This window comes from Myotis nattereri (assembly GCF_964212035.1).
Source record: "Myotis nattereri genome assembly, chromosome: 3".
Classification (NCBI taxonomy): Eukaryota; Metazoa; Chordata; class Mammalia; order Chiroptera; family Vespertilionidae; genus Myotis; species Myotis nattereri.
In genome coordinates, this window is record NC_138077.1 from 98,510,513 (window position 1) to 98,535,032 (window position 24,520).

The 24,520-nt window shown below is 39.0% G+C and overlaps 1 pseudogene across 1 annotated transcript; it reads left to right on the forward strand.

Moving 5' to 3' along the window:
- The first annotated feature begins 6,077 nt into the window (after positions 1-6,077).
- LOC308515423 (F-box only protein 31-like) lies at positions 6,078-21,907 on the forward strand (annotated as a pseudogene). The gene is made up of 3 exons: positions 6,078-6,142; positions 12,613-12,730; positions 20,428-21,907. The product of its transcript is annotated as an F-box only protein 31-like (transcript).
- The last annotated feature ends 2,613 nt before the right edge of the window (positions 21,908-24,520 follow it).

A 24,520-nucleotide genomic window follows, 5' to 3' on the forward strand; every position in this document is an offset into this window, starting at 1 on the left:
ACCATAGTAAAACAAAGACTTATATTTTTGATATTTATTTTATATATTTAAATGCCATTTTACAAAGAAAAATCAACCAAAAAAATGAGTTCGCGTGTCACCTCTGACACGTGTGTCCTAGGTACGCCATCACTGCCCTAGGAGCTGTATCGGTGAAGAAATTGCTTTGGCATATGTCTAAGATTTTGTTCCCTTTGGATTCCTCTAGTATTTTTATGGTTTCCCATCTTACATTTAAGTCCTTTATCCATTTTGAGTTTATTTTTGTGTATGGTGCAAGTTGGTGGTCTAGTTTCATTTTTTTTGCATGTATCTATCCAATTTTCCCAACACTATTTATTGAAGATACTGTCTTGACTCCATTGTATGTTCTTCCCTCCTTTGTCAAATATTAATTGAGCATATTGGTTCAGGTTGATTTCTGGGTTCTCTATTCTATTCCATTGATCTCTATATTTGTTCTTGTGCCAGCACCAGGCAGTTTTGAGAATAGTGGCTATGTAATACAGCTTGATATCTGGTATTGAGATCCCACCTACTTTGTTCATCTTTCTCAGGATCGCTGCAGCTATTCAGGGTGTTTTTGTCATTCCAGATGCATTTTTGGAGAATTCTTTCTAGGTTTGTGAAATATGCCATTGGTATTTTAATGGGGGAGTGCATTGAATTTATAGATTGCTTTGGGTAGTATGGACATTTCAATGACGTTGATTCTACCAATCCATGAACATGGTATGTTCTTCCATCTGTTTATGTCTTCCTTTATCTCTCTTTTCAATGTCCTGTAGATTTCTGAGTAGAGGTCTTTTACCTCTTTAGTTAAGTTTATTCCTAGGTATCTTAATTTTTTGGTGGGATTGCTTTTTCAGTCTTTCTTTCTGTAAGTTCACTATTGGTGTATAGAAATGCCTTGGATTTCTGGGTATTAATTTTGTATCCTGCTACATTGCCAAATTCATTTATTAAGTCTAATAGTTTTTTTGATGGAGTCTTTAGGGTTTTTTATGTACAATATCATGTCATCTGCGAATACTGACAGTTTTACTTCTTCTTTTCCAATTTGGATGCTTTTTATTTCTTCTTCTTGACTAATTGCAATGGCTAATACTTCCAGGACTATGTTGAACAGGAGTGGTGAGAGTGGGCATCCCTGTTTTGTTCCTGGTTTTACAGGAAATGGATTTAGTTTTTGCCCATTGAGTATGATGTTGGCTGTGGGTTTGTGATATATGGCTTTTATTATGTTGAGGTATGATCCTTCTATTCCCTTCTTACTGAGAGTTTTTACCAAAAATGGGTATTGGATTTTGTCAAATGCTTTTTCTGCATCAATTGATATGACTATATGGGTTTTTTTCTCTCAATTTGTTTATGTGATGTATCACGTTTATTGATTTGCGGATATTGTACCATCCTTGCATCCCTGGGATAAACCCTACTTGGTCATGTTGTATGATCTTTCTGATGTACTGCTGGATCTGATTTGCTAGGATTTTGTTGAGGATTTTGGCATCTATGTTCATGAGGGATATTGGCCTGTAATTCTGTTTTTGTGGTGTCTTTATCTGGTTTTGGTATTAGGGTGATACTGGCTTCATAGAATGAGCTTGGAAGTGTTCTTTCCTCTTTAATTTTTGGAATAGTCTGAGGAGGATAGGTTTTAGTTCTTCCTTGAATGTCTGGTAAAACTCCCCTGTGAAGCTGTCTGGCCCCTGGCTTTTGTTTGCTGGAAGCTTTTTGATGACTGCTTTAATTTCTTCCATAGTTATTGGCCTATTGAGATTTTTGGATTCTTCCTGATTGAGTTTTGGAATGTTGTATTTTTCAAGGAATATGTCCATTTCCTCCAGGTTGTGTAGTTTGTTGGAGTAGTGTTTTTCATAGTATTTTTTAACAATCATTTGTATTTCTGTGGGGTCAGTTGTTATTTTGCCTCTATCGTTTCTGATTTTGTTTATTTGGGTCCTCTCATCTAATGATGTTCTTGGTGAGCCTGACAAGACGTTCATCGATCTTGTTTATCCTTTCAAAGAACCAGCTCTTGGTTTCATTTTTTTCTTTTTGGTCTCTATGTAGTTAATTTCTGCTCTAATCTTTATTATCTCCTTCCTTCTGCTCACTCTGGGCTTTTCTTGTTGCTCTCTTTCTAATTCTTTGAGTTGTAGAGATAGATGATTTACTACCATTTTTTCTCGTTTTTTGAGGTAGGCCTGTAGAGCTATAAACTTCCCTCTCAGGATTGCTTTCATTGTATTCCATAGGTTTTGGATTGTTGTGTTTTCATTGTCATTAGTTTCAAGGATGTTTTTAATTTCTTCTTTGATCTCATTGGTAACCCAATCAATATTTAATAACATGCTATTCAGCTTTTAAGTGTTTGACTATTTTGGGTTGTTTTTATTGTAGTTTATTTCCAATATTATGCCATTGTGGTATGAGAAGATGCTTGGTATGATTTCAATCTTCTTGAATTTGGGGAGACTTTTTGCTTGCGACCCAATATGTCATCTATTTTAGAAAATGTCCCATGTGCACTTGAGAAGAACATATATTCTGTGGCTTTGGGGTGAAATGTTCTGAAGATGTCAATTAAGTCCATCTGATCTAGTGAGTCATTTAGGATTGCTGTTTTTTTGCTGATTTTTTATCTAGAGGATTTATCCAGTGATGTCAGTGGTGTATTAAAGTCCCCTACTATGAATATATTGTTGTCGATCTCTCCCTTGATATCTTCCAGGAGTTGTTTTATGTATCTGAGTGCTCCTGCATTGGCTACATATATTCTTATCAGGGTTATATCCTATTGTTGTATCGACCCCTTTAGTATAATGAAGTGGCCTTCCTTATCAATTGTTATAGCCTTCACTTTGAGGCCTATTTTGTCCAATATAAGTATTGCTACCCCAGCTTTTTTTATTTCCACTTGCCTGAAAGATATTTTTCCATCCCTTTACTTTCAGTCTGTGTGAGTCCCTTATTCTGAGGTGGGACTCTTGTAGACAGCACATATATATGGGTCATGTTTTTTTATCCATTCAGCCACTCAATGTATTTTGATTGGAACATTTAGTCCATTTACGTTTAAAGTTATTATTGAAAGGTACTTGTTTGTAGCCATTTTTATTTTTTGTGCTTGTTTTCTTTCTGAGCTTTTTATGCTTCTTTTTACACCAGTCCCTTTAGCATTTTTTGCATTGCTGGCTTGGTGGTGATAAACTCCCTTAGCCTTTTTTCTTTGTCTGTGAAGTTTCTTATTTCCCCTTCAATTTTGAATGATAGCCTTTCTGGATAGAGTATTCTTGGATTCAGTCCCTTTCTTTACATCACTTTGTAAATTTCCATCCATTCTTTTCTGGCCTGATGTGTTTCTGTTGAGAAATCATTTGATAATCTAATGGGAGATCCCTTGTATGTAACTTTCCCTCTCTCTTGTAGCCTTTAAGATTCTCTCTTTGTCCTGAACATTTGTCATGGTAATTATGACATGTCTTGTTGTGGGTCTTTTCGGGTTCATCTTGTTTGGGACTCTCTGTGCTTCTGTGACTTTTTTCTTGCCCACCTCAGGGAAGTTTTCTGATATTATTTCTTTGAATAGGTTTTCTAATCCTCTTCCTCTTCCTGTTGTTCTGGCACCCCTATTATTCATATGTTGCTTCGTTTCATGTTGTCCCATATCTCCCTTAGGCTCTCCTCCTGTCTTTTAATTTTTTTCTCCAATTGCAGTTCAGTTTGGGTGTGTTTTGCTTCCCTGTCTTCTAATTCACTAATTTGGTCCTCTGCTTCTCCTAGTCTACTGTTGAAACTTTCAATGGTGTTTTTTATTGCAGCTATATCACTCTTCATTTATTCTTGATTCTTACATAAGTTATTGATTTTTTTCATCCATTTCTTCTTGATTTTTACATAAGTTGTTGATTTTTTCCTCCATTCGCTTTATGCACTCCAGGACCCTTATCCTGAATTATTTTTCTGACATATTGCATGCCTCTGTTTCACTTAGTTGCTTTTCTGGCAAGTCTTTTCTTTCCTTTGGGGTTTCTTTGTCTACCCATTTTTGGTATCACTGATTGATCTAGATTTCGAGTCATGCAGGGGATGCTCCTTGGGTGGCAGTGGCTCCTCAGGCATCAGTTGCTCCTCAGGTGGTCATGGTGGTGGCTGCTCCTCATTTGGCAGTGGCTCCTCTGGTGGGTGCTGTTCTCAGCAATGATGTCTCCTCTGGCTGGTAGGAGAGGCTGCTTGCACAGCTGCTGTTCCTTGGACAGTGGTGGGCTGATCACGAGGCTGCTGCTCCTCAGGTGGGGGCTGGCTGAGCGTGGCTGCTTCACCTTGGACAGGAGCAGGCTGTTCACATGGCTGCTGCTCCCTGGATTGTGGCTGGCTGCACGCTGCTGCTGTTCCTCAGATGGGGTGGGATACTTGTGAGGCTGTCCCTCTTTGGACAGGGGCAGGTTGCTTACAGGGATACTGCTCCTCGTACGGGTGTAGCCTGCTTGCACAGCTGCTGCTCCTCAGATGGGGGACAGGCTGCTTGCATGGCTGCTGCTCCTTGGGTCGGAGGTTATCTTATGTTCTTTATTACACAATATGCACACGCACACAGTTGGCTGAAAATATGTTATTATAAACTTTTTCAGTTATCAATTCCTAAATTAAATCAGACTACCCATTTAAGGCACAATTCCTTAAATAATTTTAAAACACATAATCTAGGAAAAAATTGTAAGCCACTATAAAACTTGACTCCTAAACCTAAATTTTGTAATTGATGGGTTTAGCACTTAGATTCTCCTTGTTAATTTTGATCCTTTTATTCACTTGCCTTCTTATTCTTAGCATACAAATCACTGCTGTCTGGTTACACTGTATTAGAGGAAAAAACAAATTCGGAAAGTCTTTATTTATCCAACATACATTAAGTGAAGACCTAACTCTGTGCTAGACACAATATTATATACTTTGGAAACATGATTCTTTCCCTAAAAAGCCAATATCTTGTTGGGAGGAAGCTAAGAAGTATGCTAAGTTCTGCAATAGATAGAAGCAAAGTTTTGGGGTGATTCAGGGACAATAGTAGAGCAGAAAGCCTAAGAAAGAGTTTAATGTGTTCATGTTCACATCCCAACTCTGTTGACCAAGAAAATGTTATATGATATCTTTGGGTAAATTTCCTTTCCTAAATGTGCAATTTAATCCATGCCTTGTTAAGTGCCACCAAGGGTATACTAAATTAAGAAGTTTGGACTTGAAGTTATCATGTAAATTTCTGAGGATAAAGGTGTAATAATTAAATTAGCATTTCATGAAAATATTACTTGACTCCCTATGTAGAGTATGGATTGAAGCTGAGAAAAACTGAGGAGGAAGGCTAAATGGGATGCTATTGAATACGTACTGGGGACAGTTTCCTGAACTGAATAAGGTTAGTGGAAGTGGATACGGACGGGATGGGACAAAAGTTGGTAGGCAATTGGATATAATAAGTGGGGATCAGAGTTTGACTCTGAGGATGCTGATTTAAAAGCTGGCTGTATTTTTATACCACTTAATCACCTACATAATTAAAGCATTAACTTTTTCTGGCATCGAAAAAGAAATGAAACTAATATTCCTTTGTAGTTTTTAGAACCAGACTCATAACTTTGTGGTTGTACTACATATATGAGAAAACTATTTGGCTTTGAGGGTATTTTTTAAAACTTACTTTAGATTTCCTAAAAATCTGGGGGGAAAAAGGTCTTCAAACTTCTCCTTTGTAGGTATGTAGTATGTCTTCTCTCAACATAAGCATATATACAGAGTGTGAGCTCCACATTTATAAAAAGTGAAGCTGGCTTACACAATGGCCTTATCTTTCTTAATGAAGGTCAGTGGTCAACAGTGAAGCAAGTAACTCATCTCTAACAAAAGCTTTTTGGCCACATCTTTATTTTCCCTTATCTAACAAAATATGAGGCACTCTGACAAGTTTTACTTGGAAAAGCAACATAATGAATCATCTTTACCATGCTGATTTCACATCTTGACTATCAGAAACATTTTCTGCACAATCTAAGTATCTGTTCTGTGAAAAGGCCATGTATGCAAAGTGGCCTCCAAATGTCAAAGGGGCCAAGAGACCAAAGGACGACGAGCTTGTTGGGTGATGGGTCTAACAGAGAACTTGCATCCAGTAATGGGGATGGGTGGTCATAGGACATTCAGATCTCTGCAATTTTCACCTTTTAGATCCCCCTTCAGATAGAAAAGGAATGTGTAAGAAGTAAGGGGGAGAACAAAATCAAGCCCTGGTGCCAGGGAGAGCTAAGAGATAGATAATATCTAGGGCTCCTCTCCCCAGAAGAAGGAGTAATGGAAAAGTCAAGACTAGCCCAAAACCTCTGTACACATTCCAGAGTCTGTCTGGAGGAAATGGAGGAGGTCAGAAGTCTGGGCTCATTCACTCTGAAGTAAAGCTGGCAGATTAGCATTAGAATGGAGTCAGTTTTTTAAGATGTAGTCAGCTTTGTCCATACAATGTCACAACTTCTTGTAACTCCAAGTAATTTGTATTGTACAAAATACTCTTATATAAGAACATTATTACATCACTAAAAATAAGAGAAAGTTTGAATAAATTTTTATTAATAAACTTATAATATTAAGTTTCTGGAAAATCTAAAATATAATTACTTTTCAAAGTTGACTAAAATAGCCGAATCCGGTTTGACTCAGTGGATAGAGCGTCGGCTTGCAGACTGAAAGGTCCCAGGTTTGATTCCGGTCAAGGGCATGTACCTGGGTTGCGGGCACATCCCCAGTAGGAGATGTGTAGGAGGCAGCTGATCGATGTTTCTCTGTCATCGATGTTTCTAACTCTCTATCTCTCTCCCTTCCTCTCTGTAAAAAATCAATAAAATATATAAAAAAAAAGTTGACTAAAATAATAAGACAAAAATCAATGCAGGTGATAGCAAGCTGTGGTATGTTGAACAAAGCCCCCACCCCACCCAAATGTCACCATTTGAATCCTTAGCTTATAAATATGTTCCTTTATTTAGTAAAATAAACTTTGCAAATATGATTAAGTAAGAGGCTTAGAGATGGGGAGATTATTCTGGATTATATGAATGTGCCCAGTGCAATCACAAGTGTCCTTATTATAAGTGGGAGGCAGAGAGAGATCTGACTAAAGAGCAGGAGGTGATGTGACAAGAGAAGGAAGGGAGGTGGGAGATGGTGCTGATCGTCTGTAGAAGTTGGAAGAAGCAAGAAAAACATAGACTTTTTTTATTTGTTTGTTTGTAGAGTCTCCCAATGGAACCAGCCCTGCTCACTCCTTAATTTTAGCCCATAAAGACGCATTTTGGGCTTCTAACCTTCAGATCAGAAGTTACTTTAGAATTGGGTAATGAGAAAAGCCTGGGAAAATTATTAAGAGCATATAAGAAAAAATGTAAATTGCCTTGAAGAAACTATTATTAGAAATGTGGATGTTAATGCCTCTGCTAATGAAAACTCAAAAGGAAGTAAGAATCATATTTTTTAAAAAAACTAGCCCTGGTTGGGTGGCTCAGTTGGTTGGAGCATTGTCCCTTACACCAAAAAGTTACAGGTTCAATCTGGTGAAGGCACATACATAAGTAGCTGTCCATTCCCCAGTCGGGGCATGTATGGGAGGCAACTGATCAATGTTCCTCTCTCACATTGATGTATGTCTCTCTTTCTCTCTCTCTCTCTCTCTCTCTCTCTCTCTCTCTCTCTCTCTCTCTCTCTCATCTCTCTCTCTTTCCTTCTCTTTCTCAAATCAATAAATATATCCTCAGGTGAGGATTTAAAAAACCAAAAACAAACCTAGGTCATCTAGAGCAGTGGTCGGCAAACTGCGGCTCAGCAAACCGCGGCTCGCAAGCCACATGCGGCTCTTTGGCCCCTTCAGTGTGACTCTTCCACAAAATACCGACTTCTGCGCATGGGCCACGAAGTTTCAATCACACTATACGTGGGTGCCCTCACGTGGTATTTTGTGGAAGAGCCACACTGAAGGGGCCAAAGAGCCGCATGTGGCTCGCGAGCCGTGGTTTGCTGACCACGGATCTAGAGTATACCTAAATTGTCAGAAACAAACTTTGATTTATGATAGAAATATAGAGGGTAAAGTTTCTGCTATGAGATCTCATAAGGAAAAGAAAAACAGATTATTAAAAACTGGAAGAAGGTATTTTTATTATATAGTGGCAAAATACTTTTACTGAATTGTGTTCTACAGTTATATAGAAAACCTAATTTGTAAATGATGAACTTGGAAATAAGCTGAGGAAATTTCCAAGGAATGCGATGGAGGTGCAGACTAATTTATTCTTGCTACTTATAGCAAAATGCAAGCGGAAAAGAGAGATTGAGGTAATAACTGATAAGCAAAATAAAGAACTAGTTGAATCTCAGAGGGAAGGCAGGGGAGGGTGGGTGGGAAGAGATCAACCAATGAACTTATATGCATATATGCATAACCCATGGACACAGACAATGGGATGGTGAGGGCCTGGGGTGGGGGTGGGAGTGGGCTGGAAGAGGTTTATAGGGAAGAAAGGAGGACCTATGTAATATTTTCAACAATAAGGAGGAGAAGAAGAAGAAGAAGAAGAAGAAGAAGAAGAAGAAGAAGAAGAAGAAGGAGGAGGAGGAGGAGGAGGAGGAGGAGGAGGAGGAGGAGGAGGAGAAGAAGAGCAACAACAACAACTAGTGCTTGCTAATTGGGGGAATTCTTAGCCAATCCAGATTCTAATAATTGCTACATGGGATAGTAACTGTCAGGAAATATGCTCTGGAGAGAAAGCCAAGTGTGTGGTTGACAAACTTTTGTTAGTGCATCTGAAGAATCCAAAGTTAAACTGTTCATTCATACAGAGGGCATTGAAGAGTTTAGGCATGTGACCTATGGATCCCCTCAGCCATCTAAGTAAAAGGCACCTTATAACCTCCAAAGTGTCATGTTCATCCCACATGCAAAGTACATTCACCTCACCCAACCAAGTTCTTCCAAATATCAAACTAGTACATCAGTTCAAGTTCAAAATCTCATCAGCTAGAAATTCCCAAATACCACCATCTAAAATATCTAAATTAGAATAAGAAAGATTCCAGATATATTTCATCCTGAGGCAAAAATCTTTTCCATCTATGGACCTTTATGGACTATTGTGGATCTATGACCTTCAGAACTACAAGAGAAAAAATATGTTTTGTTTTAAGCTACTAACTTTGTTAAATTTTACCATAGCAATAAGAAACTAATAGACATAAATTTTAGAGTTTGTGTTTGATAATCTCTCCAAACAATTAAAGTAGAAGACCTCTGTTGCAATGGAAATTTGTCAAAAAAGTTATCAACATTGATATTTTATTTCTGACAATAAAGTGGAAAAAGTTATGTTAGTAGATTGAGCACTATTAAAATTAGAATTAAAATTAATCAGAAATCAGATCAGAAAATCAGAATCAGACATACATTAGTATCAGAATCAGAAATAAAAAATAACTGGAATAAGTCTTACTTTATTCTAATAATATTGCTATTAAACATTATTAAATCACTTCTTAATCTTGAAAAATAAACAAAAAGCACATAGTTATGAAGAATTGTAAACTGCACCCAGCTAGTGTGGCTTAGTTGGTTGGGCATTGTCATATGCTCCAGGAGATCATCGGTTTGATTCCTGGTCAGGGCACATGCCTACAATCATTAATGTTTCTATTTCTCTCTCACTCTCCCTTCCTCTCTCTGAAATCAATAAAAATAAACAAACATATTTTTAAAAGAATTTAAACTTGTGAATTTTACTTGTCATCTTCATTAATTATGTGTAATTTAATCACTGTTGAATCTTAAGTAATTTTAACAGTAAAATATCCTATATTTAGTCTTACTATGCCCTCATTTTTATTCATGTTTATAGTAGAACATCTGTTTGGTTGACAAATTAAAGGTGCCTGTACTGAAATAGGCTAACAAATGTTATTTGACACTTCATATAACTAAAAATAATACATCTAAAAATGTGAAACAATAAGACAAGGTAATATTTACATAATTTAAAAACACTACCTGAGTACTATAAACATAACTAACTTTTAAACACCTTTGCATCACAAGGAAATACTTTCAAGCACAGTGCTTAGATATAAAAATTATCCATTGTATTTTAACATTAATAAGTATGATTTAATGGATATATAATTTTCTTTCTTTTAATTTTTTAATCTTTATTTTTTAAATTTATCTTTATTGTTCAAAGTATTATAGATGTTCCCTTTGTTTTTTCCCCATTGACCCCCTTCACCTGCCCCTCCCAGGCCTTCACCACACTATTGTCTGTGTCCATAGACTATGCATATAATTTCCCTAGTTAATCATTTCCCACCCAGCCCAACCCCTGCCTTCCCTATGAAATTCCTCAGTCTGTTCCATGCTTCTATGTCTCTGGATCTATTTTGTTCATCAGTTTATTTTATTCATTAGATTCCACATATGAGTGAGATCATGTGATACTTAACTTTCTCTGACTGGCTTATTTTCCTTAGCCTGATACTCTCCAGGTGTATCCATATTGCTGCAAATGGTAAGAATTCCTTCTTTTTTATAACTGTGTAGTATTCCATTGTATCACAGCTTTTTTTATCCATGTATGTATCAAAAAGTAACTCTAGAGCAAAGTGTATATTATGGTATGCAATAAGAATTTGACCCAATAAATAAGGGTTAATAGTATATACAGAAAAAATTTCAAATCCCAGCTTTCTATAAAGGTAATCAATTTGAATATAATCAAAAGCAATGTCATATACATTTCAATGTGTGTTCACCTCTATACACCTATATAGAGAGTTCTTACAATATGGCACATTTGTGTTGTACTTTATGCTTGTCAATACGTTTTCACATGCATTTCTCCAAGGTAAAAAGAAGACATTTTGATCTCCATTTTATAGATTATATAACTGAGATTCAAAGAGGCTGAGTTCCAAATTTTATTCAATTATGGTAAAGTAAACAATGAAGCTTGAATTCAAAATTTCTGAGGCCAACTTCCCCAAATCTTCATATTTGCATAGGTACTAGTAAATATTAGAAGCCATATGCACTAGGCATAAGCAGGAAACAATATTTTGGTTGGAATTAGCCTCCTGGAATTCTCTGAAGGAGTGATAATAATGAATAATGTTTGGGTTCAAAGATATGCCAAGTAAATATTACATCCCTTCTATATCAAAGTCTGAAACAACTGAGAAGTAAGACAAAAGATTATACAGATATGAAGCAAAATATTAGCTTTGTTGCTACTAAAGTTAACACTGGAGAATTTGGTTTGGATAAATGACAATGATGGGCTTCCTACTAATGACCCCAGAAAATCAGAAATATAACTTCCCAGTCACCCACAGCCCTGGACCACTAAGAACCTTTCCATGGGGCAGAACCTTTGCTTAAAACTGATTCCATAACTAATAGCAGCTGACTTCTGTAGGCAAGCAGATCCCACATAGAAGGAACAAGAAAGAGGTTATTTCCCACACTAGCTTATTCCAATATGGACAATTAGATGAGTGAGGAGGTGGCGAGAGGACTGTTAACTAGTGGAGTTCCCCCATGGAAGAAACAAACTATAGGCGTGGAGAAGAAATGTTTCTTCTCCCTAAAATAGGTGTTAAATAAGCATATAGACAAAATAAGTGAATGCTACTTAGATTTTCAAGAAGGCTTTCAAAAATTCATAATGTCAACATTTGCCACAAAAGTAAGCAAAAAATAATGCTAATGAAAGAATATAGAAGTCCTAGAATACAGTTAAATATTTTATTCAAATGAGACAGAGTGGCATCCTACCATGTTTTTCCGTGTATAAGATGCCCGCAAGTATAAGACACCCCCCATTTTTCCAACCCAAAATTAAGAAATCAATATTTTAAACATAAAACAACACATTTTTATTTAGTAATTACCACAAGTAATGCTACATACCAGTACTATGATATTATGCAGCGTATCACTTTATTCAGCCTCTGTTGCATCACTGCTGTCTTCTTCATCACTATTAGTTCCAGACATATCAATTTCTTCAACTTCTATTGTATCACTGCTGTCTTCTGAATCACTGTCTATAAATGTGCTATCATCCTCATAAACTGGTGGCATTTTCTGAGCTAACTTTGTTCGTGTTCTCATGGCCAACCCTTCTCTCCTCATGAAATTGAAGCACCATTTTGCCTTTCCTGTAAAATCAACAATGTTCGTTTCACTTGCAAGCATTCTTGCTTAACATTGAATAAGCTTGGTTGACACATATAAGCCACTCTGGTGCTGCTCCATAATCCAAGTCTTAAGTCTCTGCTCCAAGTTTGCCCACTTTGCGGTTTTCCTTCTAAAGCCGTCTCCTTTTTTGGCATCTTTAGGAGTTGTTCTTCCTGTTTTCTCCACTGCCTGATCATACATTCAGTGGGAGGAGGTCCAAATTGTCTCTCTGCAGCTCTATTTCCATGCTCTTTTTCATAGCTGATTATATTCAGTTAGAATTTTGCAGAGTAAGATAATCACTTACCAGTGTTTATCTTTTTATTTTTTTTACATCTTCATAGGGTCAGAATGCTCCGGCCCCCATTGCATCTGCATACTATCCACCTCCACCTCCAATTACTGCATCAGCTGATATCAGTAACAATAAGACTCGTGATTGGAGGAAGCCTGATTGACAAGGTATGGGCAGCTATGCACCCGCGCAACTCCCTCCTCAGCTAACTTTGATGTATAAGACGCCCCTTGATTTTCAGTCTAATGATTTTAGAAAATAATAGCTTCTTATACACAAAAATATGGTATTTTTGCTGGACCTGCAGTCCTCATTGACCTATTTTAAAAATAACATATAAAGGTGTGTGATACCTGATTTTTCTGCAATCTTTTAAATAGATATGAAGAAGAAAATGTGCAGCTTATTTTATTTTTTAATTTTTATTGCTGTTCAATTACAATTTAAATTCAATATTATTTTATATAAGTTTAGGTGTACAGCATAGTGGTTAGACAATCATATACATACCCTACAAAGTGTTTCCCCCAAAATTGCCGATACCGACCTAACACCATATTATTATTATTACAATATTATTGACTATATTTCCTATGCCATATTTTATAGCCCCATAACAATTTTGTAACTAAAAAACTGTACTTCTCAAACCCTTCTTCTTTTTCACCCCCCTCCCCACAACCTCTTGCCCCTCTGGTGTGTGCAGCTTATTGATGAGGCTTAATGTTACCTACTGAGAACTAGCTTTAAGTGAGTTGTGTTCCTCTCTCCTGCCCTGGGAAGGGGAGTTTATTTACCATTGTTCCTAGTTTTGAGTTTCTAAGGTAATAATTAGTCTTATGCCCCAATCACAATCCCCTACCCTGGAATGAAATTTTAACGATGAATCAAATTCCTCATTTCTTCATCCATATAATGGGGTAGCACATATTTTTGGCACCCGACACCACTATTAAATGGTAGTCAAGGGGAAACGGTTTGCAGCCGGGAAGGGCAGAACTCCCCGGGAAAGCAGATGCAAGCAACAGCAGCCTCGTGAGCACCACACCCTCTGTCTGAGGAACAGCAGCTGTACGTGAAGCCTCCCCCCACCAGCCAGAAGAGCCATCACAGCTGTGAACAGCACCCACCAGAGGAGCTGCTGCTAACTGAGGAACAGCTGCTACCGCAACCGCCCGAGGAGCAACCACAGCCCAAGGAGCCACTGCCACCCAGGGAGCAGCCACTCAATGACTCAACATCTAGATATGTCAGTGAGATCAAACATGGGTAGACAAAGAAACCCCCAAAGGAAAGAGAAGGAGGACTCTCCAGAAAAGCAGCTAAGTAATACAGAGGCATGCAACATGACAGAAAAAGAATTCAGAATAAGGGTCCTAGAGTGCATAAACCAGATGGAGGAAAAAATCAACAACCTCTACAAGAAGCTAGAAGAAACAGATGAAAAAGTCAACTACCTATGCAAGAAGCAAGAAGAAACAGATGAAAAAATCAATAACATATGGAAGAAGCTAGAATAAACAGATGAAAAAAATCAACAACTTAAGCAAGAAGAAACAGATGAAAAAATCAATAACTTATGCAAGATGCAAGAAGAAACAGATGAAAAAATCAATAAATTATGTAAGAACCAAGAAGAAATGAAGAGCGATATAGCTGCAATAAAAAACACCATTGAAAGTATCAACAGTAGACTAGGAGAAGCGGAGGACCAAATTAGTGAATTAGAAGACAAGGAAGCAAAACACACCCAAACTGTATTGCAATTGGAGAAAAAAAATAAAAGACAGGAGGAGAGCCTAAGGGAGATATGGGACAACATGAAACAAAACAACATACGAATAATAGGGGTGCCAGAACAACAGAAAAATGAACAAGGATTAGAAAACCTATTCAAAGAAATAATATCAGAAAACTTCCCTGAGGTGGGGAAGAAAAAAGTCACACAAGCCCAGAGAGTCCCAAACAAGATGAACCTGAAAAGACCCACACCAAGACACATCATAATTACCATGGAAAATGTTCAGGACAAAGAGAGAATCTTACAGGCTACAAGAGAGAGACGGAAATTTACATACAAGGGATCTCCCAAAAGATTATCAAATGATTTCTCAACAAAAACACATCAGGCCAGAAAAGAATGGACGGAAATTTACAAAGTGATGCAAAGCAAAGGACTGAACCCAAGAATACTCTATCCAGCAAGGCTATCATTCAAACTTGAAGGGGAAATAAGAAGCTTCACAGACAAAAAAAGGCTAAGAGAGTTTATCACCACCAAGCCAGCAATGCAAGAAATGCTAAAGGGACTGGTGTAAAAAGAAGAAATAAAAAGCTCAGAAAGAAAACAGCCACACAAAAAAAGAAATGGCTACAAACAAGTGCCTTTCAATAATAACTTTAAACCTAAATGGACTAAATGCTCCAATCAAAATACATCGAGTGGCTGAATGGATAAAAAAACATGATATATATATATATATATATATATATATATATATATATATATATATGTTGTCTACAAGAGACCCACCTCAGAATAAGGGACTCACACGGATTGAAAGTAAAGGGATGGAAAAATATCTTTCAGGCAAATGGAAATTAAAAAAAAAAGCTGGGGTAGCAATACTTATATTGGACAAAATAGACCTCAAAGTGAAGGCTATAACAATTGATAAGGAAGGCCACTTCATCATACTAAAGGGATTGATACAACAATAGGATATAACCCTGATAAAAATATATGCAGCCAATGCAGGAGCACCCAGATACATAAAAAAATAAAACTCCTGGAAGATATCAAGGGAGAGATCGACAACAATATATTCATAGTAGGGGACTTTAATACACCACTGACATCACTGGATAAATCCTCTAGACAAACAATCAGCAAAGAAACAGCAATCCTAAATGACTCACTATATCAGATGGACTTAATTGACATCTTCAGAACACTTCACCCCAAAGCCACGGAATATACATTCTACTCAAGGGCTCATGGGACAGATTCAAAAATAGACCACGTATTGGGTCACGAACAAAGCCTCCCCAAATTCAAGAAGATTGAAATCATACCAAGCATCTTCTCAGACCACAATGGCATAATATTAGAAATAAACTACAATAAAAACAACCCAAAATACTCAAACACTTGGAAGCTGAATAGCATGCTATTAAATATTGATTGGGTTACCAATGAGATCAAAGAAGAAATTAAAATCATCCTTGAAACTAATGACAATGAAAACACAACAATCCAAAACCTTTGGGACACAATGAAAGCAGTCCTGAGAGGGAAGTTTATAGCTCTACAGGCCTATCTCAAAAACCAAGAAAAAATGGTAATAAATCATCTAACTCTACAACTCAAAGAATTAAAAAGAGAGCAACAAGAAAAGCCCAGAGTGAGCAGAAGGAAGGAGATAATAAAGATTAGAGCAGAAATTAACTACATAGAGACCAAAAAAACAATACATAAAATCAATGAAACCAAGAGCTGGTTCTTTGAAAGGATAAACAAGATTGACAAACCTCTAGCCAGACTCACCAAGAAGCAAAGAGAGAGGACCCAAATAAACAAAATCAGAAACGATAGAGGCGAAATAACAACAGACCCCACAGAAATACAAATGATTGTTAAAAAATACTATGGACAGCTCTACTCCAACAAACTAGACAACCTGGAGGAAATGGACAAATTCCTAGAAAAATACAACATTCCAAAACTCAATCAGGAAGAATCCAAAAATTTCAATAGGCCAATAACTATGGAAGAAATTAAAGCAGTCATCAAAAAGCTTCCAGCAAACAAAAGCCAGGGGCCAGACAGCTTCACAGGGGAGTTTTACCAAACATTCAAGGAAGAACTAAAACCTATCCTCCTCAGACTACTACAAAAACTCCAAGTGGAAGGAACACTTCCAAGCTCATTCTATGAAGCCAGTATCACCCTAATACCAAAACCAGGTAAAGATAACACAAAAAGAGAATTACAGGCCATTATCCCTCATGAACATAGATGCCAAAATCCTCAACAAAATCTTAGCAAATTGGATCCAGCAGTACATCAGAAAGATCATACAACATGACCAAGTAGGATTTATCCCAGGGATGCAAGGATGGTACAATATCTGCAAATCAATAAACGTGATACATCACATAAACAAATTGAGAGAAAAAAACACCATATAGTCATATCAATTGATGCAGAAAAAGCATTTGACAAAATCCAATACCCTTTTTTGGTAAAACTCTCAGTAAGGTGGGAATAGAAGGATCATACTTCAACATAATAAAAGCCATATATCACAAACCCACAGCCAACATCATACTCAATGGGCAAAAACTAAATCCATTTCCTGTAAAACCAGGAACAAAACATGGATGCCCACTCTCACCACTCCTGTTCAACATAGTCCTGGAAGTATTAGCCATTGCAATTAGTCAAGAAGAAGAAATAAAAGGCACCCAAATTGGAAAAGAGGAAGCAAAAGTGTCCTGATTTGCAGACAACATGATATACATACAAAGCCCTAGAGACTCCATCAAAAAACTACTAGGTTAATACATGAATTTGGCAATGTAGCAGGATACAAATTTAACCCCAAGAAATTTGAGGAATTTCTATACACCAATAGTGAACTGTCAGAAAGAGAGACTAACAAAGCAATCCCATTTACCATCGCACCAAAAAGTTAAGCTACCTAGGAATAAACTTAACTAAAGAGGTAAAAGACCTCTATTCAGAAAATTACAGGACGTTGAAAAAAGAGATAGAGGAAGACATAAACAGATGGAAGAACATACCGTGTTCATGGATTGGTAGATCCAACATCATTAAAATGTCCATACTACCCAAAGCAATCTATAAATTCAAAGCACTTCCCATTAAAATACCAACGGCATACTTCACAGACCTAGAACGAGCTCTCCAAAAATTCATCTGGAATAAAAAATGACTCCAAATAGCTGCAGCAATCCTGAGAAAGAACAAAATAGGTGGGATCTCAATACCAGATATCAAGCTGTATTACAAAGCCAGTGTTCTCAAAACTGCCTGGTACTGGCACAAGAACAGACATATAGATCAATGGAATAGAATAGAGAGCCCAGAAATCGGCCCTAACCAATATGCACAATTAATATTTGACAAAGGAGGCAAGAACATACAATGGAGCCAAGATAGTCTCTTCAATAAATGGTGTTGGGAAAATTGGACAGATACATGCAAGAAAATGGAACTAGGCCACCAACTTACACCATACACAAAAATAAACTCAAAATGGATAAAGGACTTAAATGTAAGATGGGAAACCATAAAAATTCTAGAAGAATCCAAAGGCAACAAAATCTCAGACATATGCTGAAGCAATTTCTTCACTAATACAGCTCCTAGGGCATTGGAAACTAAAGAGAAAATGAACAAATGGGACTACATCAAAATAAAAAGCTTCTGCACAGCAAAAGAAACCATCAACAAAACAAGAAAACCCACTGCGTGGGAAAACATATTTGCCAATGTCATATCTGATAAGGGCCTAATCTCTAAAATTTATAGGGGACTCATACAACTTAACAAAAGGAAGATAAACAATCCAATCAAAAAATGGGCAAAGCGAGGTGTTGGGAACTCGAAGGGGCCTTATTATGGCTGCAGATTAATTGTTTAACATTCTATAAATATTCCTTTATTCTGAACCTTTTTTGTAAATATTTTTATACTGTCCTTCCTACTTTAGTCAAAAGATCTTTTTCTGCTCTTAACTTTGTTCCTATGTCCCTGTACAACTCAGTATTTTAATGAGATCTATCCTATACTTTTTTTTCCCATCCTATAGATTCTTGACCTAGATTTTTAATGTCAATTTCCCCCTCCTGGCTCTAATATTAACAGAATTTCAATCCTCTTCTAGGCAAGAGCATTTACCTAAAGGTAGCTTATTATAGCACAAGCTTTAGTAGAAATTGAACAGTACTAACTTATGGATAGGGTAAGCTGGGAGAAGTCCCCTTTTTATCCTCCAGAGAAAATAGTCATCTTAATAAAACAAGGGGCCATATGGATTGGTTATGGCATCAAAATTTTACCCATGTAGTTTTTTTCAAGCTTACACACCTTTTGTTCAACTCACTTCTTGTAATTGTCATCTCACTCAATATATTCTTAAAAACAAAAACTCTATAGCTCATTCTAGCCTTGCTTATTTAACAATATACAAGGCCATGTTGAAATTTCAGGATTGTTGCTTTAAGGATTACTGAGCTGTCAAACTTAAATTTTATTCAACTTATGGAAAAAAACTAGAGTTTCTTAGTATCATATCCATTTTTGTTGCACCTAAGTGGAACTTCTGAGTTTTGTACTGCTTCAGATTTTCATAAATAAAGTGTTTTCTCTGAGGGTTAAAAAAAAAATGGGCAAAGGGCCTAAATAGACACCTTTCAAAAGAGGACATTCAGAAAGCCAAAAGACATATGAAAACATGCTCAAAGTCACTAATCATCCGAGAGATGCAAATCAAAACAACAATGAGGTACCATCTCACACCTGTCAGACTGGCTATCATCAACAAATCAACAAACGACAAGTGGTGGAGAGGATGTGGAGAAAAAGGAATACTTGTGCACTGCTGGTGGGAATGCAGACCGGTGCAGCCACTATGGAAGACAGTATGGAGTTTCCTCAAAAAGTTAAAAATGGAACTCCTATTTGACCCTGTGATCCCACTTCTAGGAATACATCCCAAAAAACCAGAAACACCAGTCAGAAAGCATATATGCACCCATATGTTCATAGCAGCACAATTCACCATAGCTAAGATCTGGAAACAGCCTAAGTGCCCTTTAGTAGATGAATGGATTAGAAAACTGTGGTACATCTACACAATGGAATACTAGGCTGCTGTAAAAAAGAAGGAACTCTTACCATTTGCAATGGCATGGATGGAACTGGAGAGCATTATGCTAAGTGAAATAAGCCAGTCAATGAAGGAAAAATACCACATGATCTCACTCATTCATGGATAATAGAGACCATTATAAACTTTTGAACAATAATAGATACAGAGGCAGAGCTGCCTCAAACTGATTGTCAAACTGCAGCGGGAAGCCCGAGGAGGGTTGGGGGGCAGGAGGGAGGGGGGTAAGAGATCAACCGAAGGACTTGTATGCATGCATATAAGCATAACCAATGGACATAAGACTCTGGGGGGGGGGGGGTAGGGGAGGCCAGGGGATTGTCAAGGGCGGGGGGAAAAAAAAGGACACATATGTAATACCCTTTGTAATATTTTAAGCAATAAAAAAAAAAGTTCAAAAAACATAAAGTAGTTTGTAAAAATAAAAATAAATAAATAAAGCTCAATGTCACTAAAAAAAAAAAAAAAAAAAAATGTGGGTTCGCAGGGGCAGCCCTGACATCAAGGGTCCCTGCCCCAATGCTCGTGGGTCAATTTCCCCCAAAGTCCCATTGTCCTGGGCCTCAAGAACATCACATCCTTAGAGCAGATGGCTCCTGAGTGACTAATTCTTCCCAATCTATGACTCATAGTAACATGACGCAGGCCCAGAAGAAACAGACTTGCTCAAGGCTCTGAAGGATTGTAGAGTGAAAGTTTATAAAACCTAAATTAAGTTTATGTTTGAGTATTTCATTACATTTTCTTTAAAAAAACAACAACAATAAAGTCCTACAATTGGCTCCTCTCTCAGGGGGCGTGGTTAGGCTCTGGGGGCGTGGCTGGACTCTGGGGCGGATCAAGCCAGTTTAAAGCCAGGCTGAGGGGCAGAGGCCCAGGCTGTGGTGGCGGTTACTGGTGGAGGCATGGAGGAGTGCGCTGGCCTCTGAGGTGTGGGCTCTTCGCAGGGACATCCGTGTCATCAGAAGCGCCAGTGCCCAGCTGAGAGGCAGCGGCCGCCAAGCGGTGTCCTCAGGAGTGCCAGCGCCCGGCTGAGATGGCAGCGGCCCACAGCAAGCCGTCCCCTGCAGAAAAGCACGTCGAGGTGGACGCGGCAGCGCGGTGCTGTGCGGGGAGGGGAGGAATCACTAGCCCCAGGCCGCCCCCGCCCCCGCCGCCCCCGCCCTGCTCCCTGCAGGACCTGCCGGTGGAGATGCTGGTGGAGATCTTCGCCTCGCTCCCCGGCACCGATCTGCCCAGCCTGGCCCAGGCCTGCACCAAATTCCACCACATCCTGCGCACCGACAGCATCTGGAGACGGCGCTGCCGCGAGGAGTTTGGCGTTCGTGAAAACCTGCAGAACCTGGAGATGATCGGTATGCCTTACCGAGAATTCTATGCGAAGCTGTTCCCATACAGACACATTTTGGGGTTGTGGCAGCTACATTATAGCTGTAGAACACTGCTGAATGTCGTGGTGGACGGCTTATGCATTGCTGGCGGGACGTACAGGCCTTCCCTCAACACCATGTGGGTGGCCCAATACATTTCAAGCCCTCGTTCAGAATTCGCCTGACCGAGAGGAAATCAGCCGCGGTGGAGTGCATGGCAGGCCTCCTCGGCAGGCCCCACAGCGGCCACATGCAGATCCAGAAGGACAGGCTCACCATCCAGTGCAAGAGGACAGACCACCGAAAGGGTTCACCAACGCGGCTCAGGGGAGAAGGGGGGCGGGGGCGGGGGCGGGAGGACGGACAGCAGTATGACTGCCTGACCTACCGCCGCCTCTACCTCCCGCCACGCCACCCGGACGACCTCATGGGGCCAGGCCTCTTCCACCGCAAATACAAGGCCTTCGGCCCAACGACTGTCATGCCCAGCTTCCACGGTAAGTGCGCCAGGGTCACAGGCTCATGGGAATAGGCACCAAGGCGTTGGAGATCCACCTCCCTCATGCGCCGCATCCAGCTGCCAGATGGCGAGATCTTCCGCAACTTCAATGAGCTCTCCCGCGTGGTCCAGGAGATTGGCGAGCAGGTGACCCGGGAGCAGCAGCAGCAGCAAGAAGACGGGACTGAGGAAAGCCAGGGCCATGGCTGGCAGAGCCCTGCCCAGCCCAGCGTCGGGGAGTCCGGGGCTGCAGCTTGGGAGGAGCAGCCTGTCCCGTTCGTGCTGCCTGTGGGCATGCGCTCAAGTGACCAGAACTACCCCCGAACCTGCAGGATGTGTTTCTACGGCGTGGACATTGATCCCTTTGCCTACCCCAGGCACTGCTGCCCTGGAGTCTTCATCCTGTTCGATGAGGACCACTTCGGGTTCATCTGGCTGGAGGAGAAATACTTCTTCTGGTACGGCAGAGTCCAGGACACCTTCCAGAATGTGGAGGCACCATCCTCGCAGGCCTTCCTGGAGATGCTCAAAGACATTCAGTCTAGTTTTATATTTTAATCTGAATAATTCTTTACTGGCAGTTTTTTCAATAGTTTTTCTTCATTTATAAATCTTAAGTGGTTTCCCATTGCTTATAAAATTAAAACAAAATCTTTTCTAAACAGCTGTATTGAAGTATAATTAACTTATTATATAAATAAACTACTGTTGATTTATCTGTTAATCAGTTGATGAAAAAAAAAATGGTAGTCAAATCTCTTGCCTACCATTTATGTCATTTTGAATAAACTTATGTAACATAGCCTTATGTCAGTTCCAATTTGGCATCATCCCAGTTTTTCTTTGCCAACATGTCTCATTACATATGTATATACCTTGATGATAAGTTTCATGATGTCATAAAAAGCACATAACTACACTGAAGTGTATCGGACAAATATTAAACCTTTCTGAATTTTATAATGTTAAATTTATATAAATAAATTGCAGTGATATACTATGTATTTGTTTTCATGGGAAAAATCAATAACTATATGCCAATTTGGAAGAATATAGTCATGATTTGGGAGTGGGAAGTGGAATGAGGGAAATAATCCACATTCCTTTTAAAACTTTTTCTTCTGCCATACAAAACGTCTCTGTGGTTGTTGTAATAATACATCACTACTCAGAGTACGGTCTACACATTAGCAACATCACCTAGGAACTTTCTAAAAATGCAGAATTCGACCCCACCTCAGACCTATTTAATTAGCATCTATATTTTAACAAGACGCCAGCTGGTGTCTGCACACATTGATATTGAAGAAGTACCGTATTTTTCCACAAATACAGCTGTTCAAGGAACATTTAGAGCTCAAAGTGTGTTGAGACATGAGAAAAAAAGTTTTTAGGAATAAAACAGAAATTATTGTCTGTCCTTGTTTAAACAATGGAGAATCCGCACCTGGAAAATTTCCTTGATCCACTAAGAAATAATGGAGTTGAAGAAAGTCCGGAGGATGATAAGCTCAGATCATCGGGTAGGTGGGTTGGGGGGAGGGGGGCTCAGAGGCGCTGCCACGTGTGGAAGGGCTACAGGCTCATTCTGCCTGCAAACATGAAAGGTGAAGCAACTGTGATCAAAGCTTATAAAATCGTGCGAGGCACTGAGAGCATGTTCACTGATATTAATGTCGGGGAACTGCCTATGCTGGAGAAATATGTCTGTTCTCTGCCCCAGCAAATGCAGAATGAGTGTCTGCTACTCAGGCAGGCAGCTGTTTGTATTTATCAACAGTTTCCTTCCAAGCCAGGTTCAGTCAGCACTGAATCTCCACCCAGTGATAGGAATATAAAGACAGTGGAGGCCAAGACAGTGCATTGGCTCTTTGTCAATTTTTTTCTTTGCAGCACTCTCCATCCCCAATCACCTTTCCTCATCACCCTTCCAAAGGGGGCTCTCTTCAATTATTTTCACTGGCTGCCAGTAGTTTCAGATTATTTAACTGGATTTTGCACACTCTTTACTCCTCTGGTCACTGATATGGATATTGTCCTGATATCTTCTGCTTATCTGATCTCTGACTGACAACTGCTCAGACACCTCAGCTTATCAGCTTCTGGCATTCCTCCAGGTCACCTTAGCTCTTGCTGGTGAGTGATTTATGTTTGTTAGAGGAAACTTCCTGGACCTTGAAGCAGTGACTTTATTTAAAACAACAACAAACAAACAAACAAACAAACAAAAACAACACGAGAAGCATTTCTCTATGCAACAGTGAAGCTGCCCTGTAAATGGTAGACTGTAGGACCATAAATAAGATCAATAAATTTTATATTAAAGCCATTACATTTTTGGGAATACATAAAATTATTAAAGTCTGTGGGAATATTTAACCATTGAAAGAAGACAAATATTACTTGTAAATATGTTAGAAACCCTCCTATGGAAAACCCCTAAGTGGGCAGAGATGGAGGACTGATGAGATAAAACATATTTCCAACCAGTGTGACATCGTTTTACTCTCATTTATAAATTAACTAGAGGCCCAGTGAACAAAATTCATATGGGGGGGGGGGTGTTCCTCAGCCCGGCCTGCACCCTCTCCAATCTGGGACCCCTCACACAATCCAGGACTGCTGGATCCTAACCACTCTCCTGCCTGCCTGCCTGATTGCCCCTAACCCAGCGGTTCTCAACCTGTGGGTCGCAAACCCTTTGGGGGTCAAACGACCCTTTCACAGCGGTCTCCTAAGACCATCCTGCGTATCAGATATTTACATTATGATTCATGACAGTAGCAAAATTACAGTTATGAAGTAGCAATGAAAATAATTTTATGGTTGGGGGTCACAACATGAGGAACTGTATTTAAAGGGCCAGAAGGTTGAGAACCACTGCCCTAACCACTTCTGCCTGCCAGCCTGATCGCCTCATAACTGCTCCCCTGCTGGCCTGATAGCCCCCAACTGCCCTCCCCTGCCAGCCATCTTGTGGTGGCCATCTTGTGATGACGTAACGCATGATGCCACCTAGGCTTTTATTATATAGGATAACATTATCTAGTCTTAAACTTACATTATGGTTGAGGAAACTGAGGGACAAATAGAAATATCTGGAAATATTTAATATTTATTTTGTTTTGTTATTCACTGTTTTAAGCACTTGAAATATAATTTTCAAGTCTC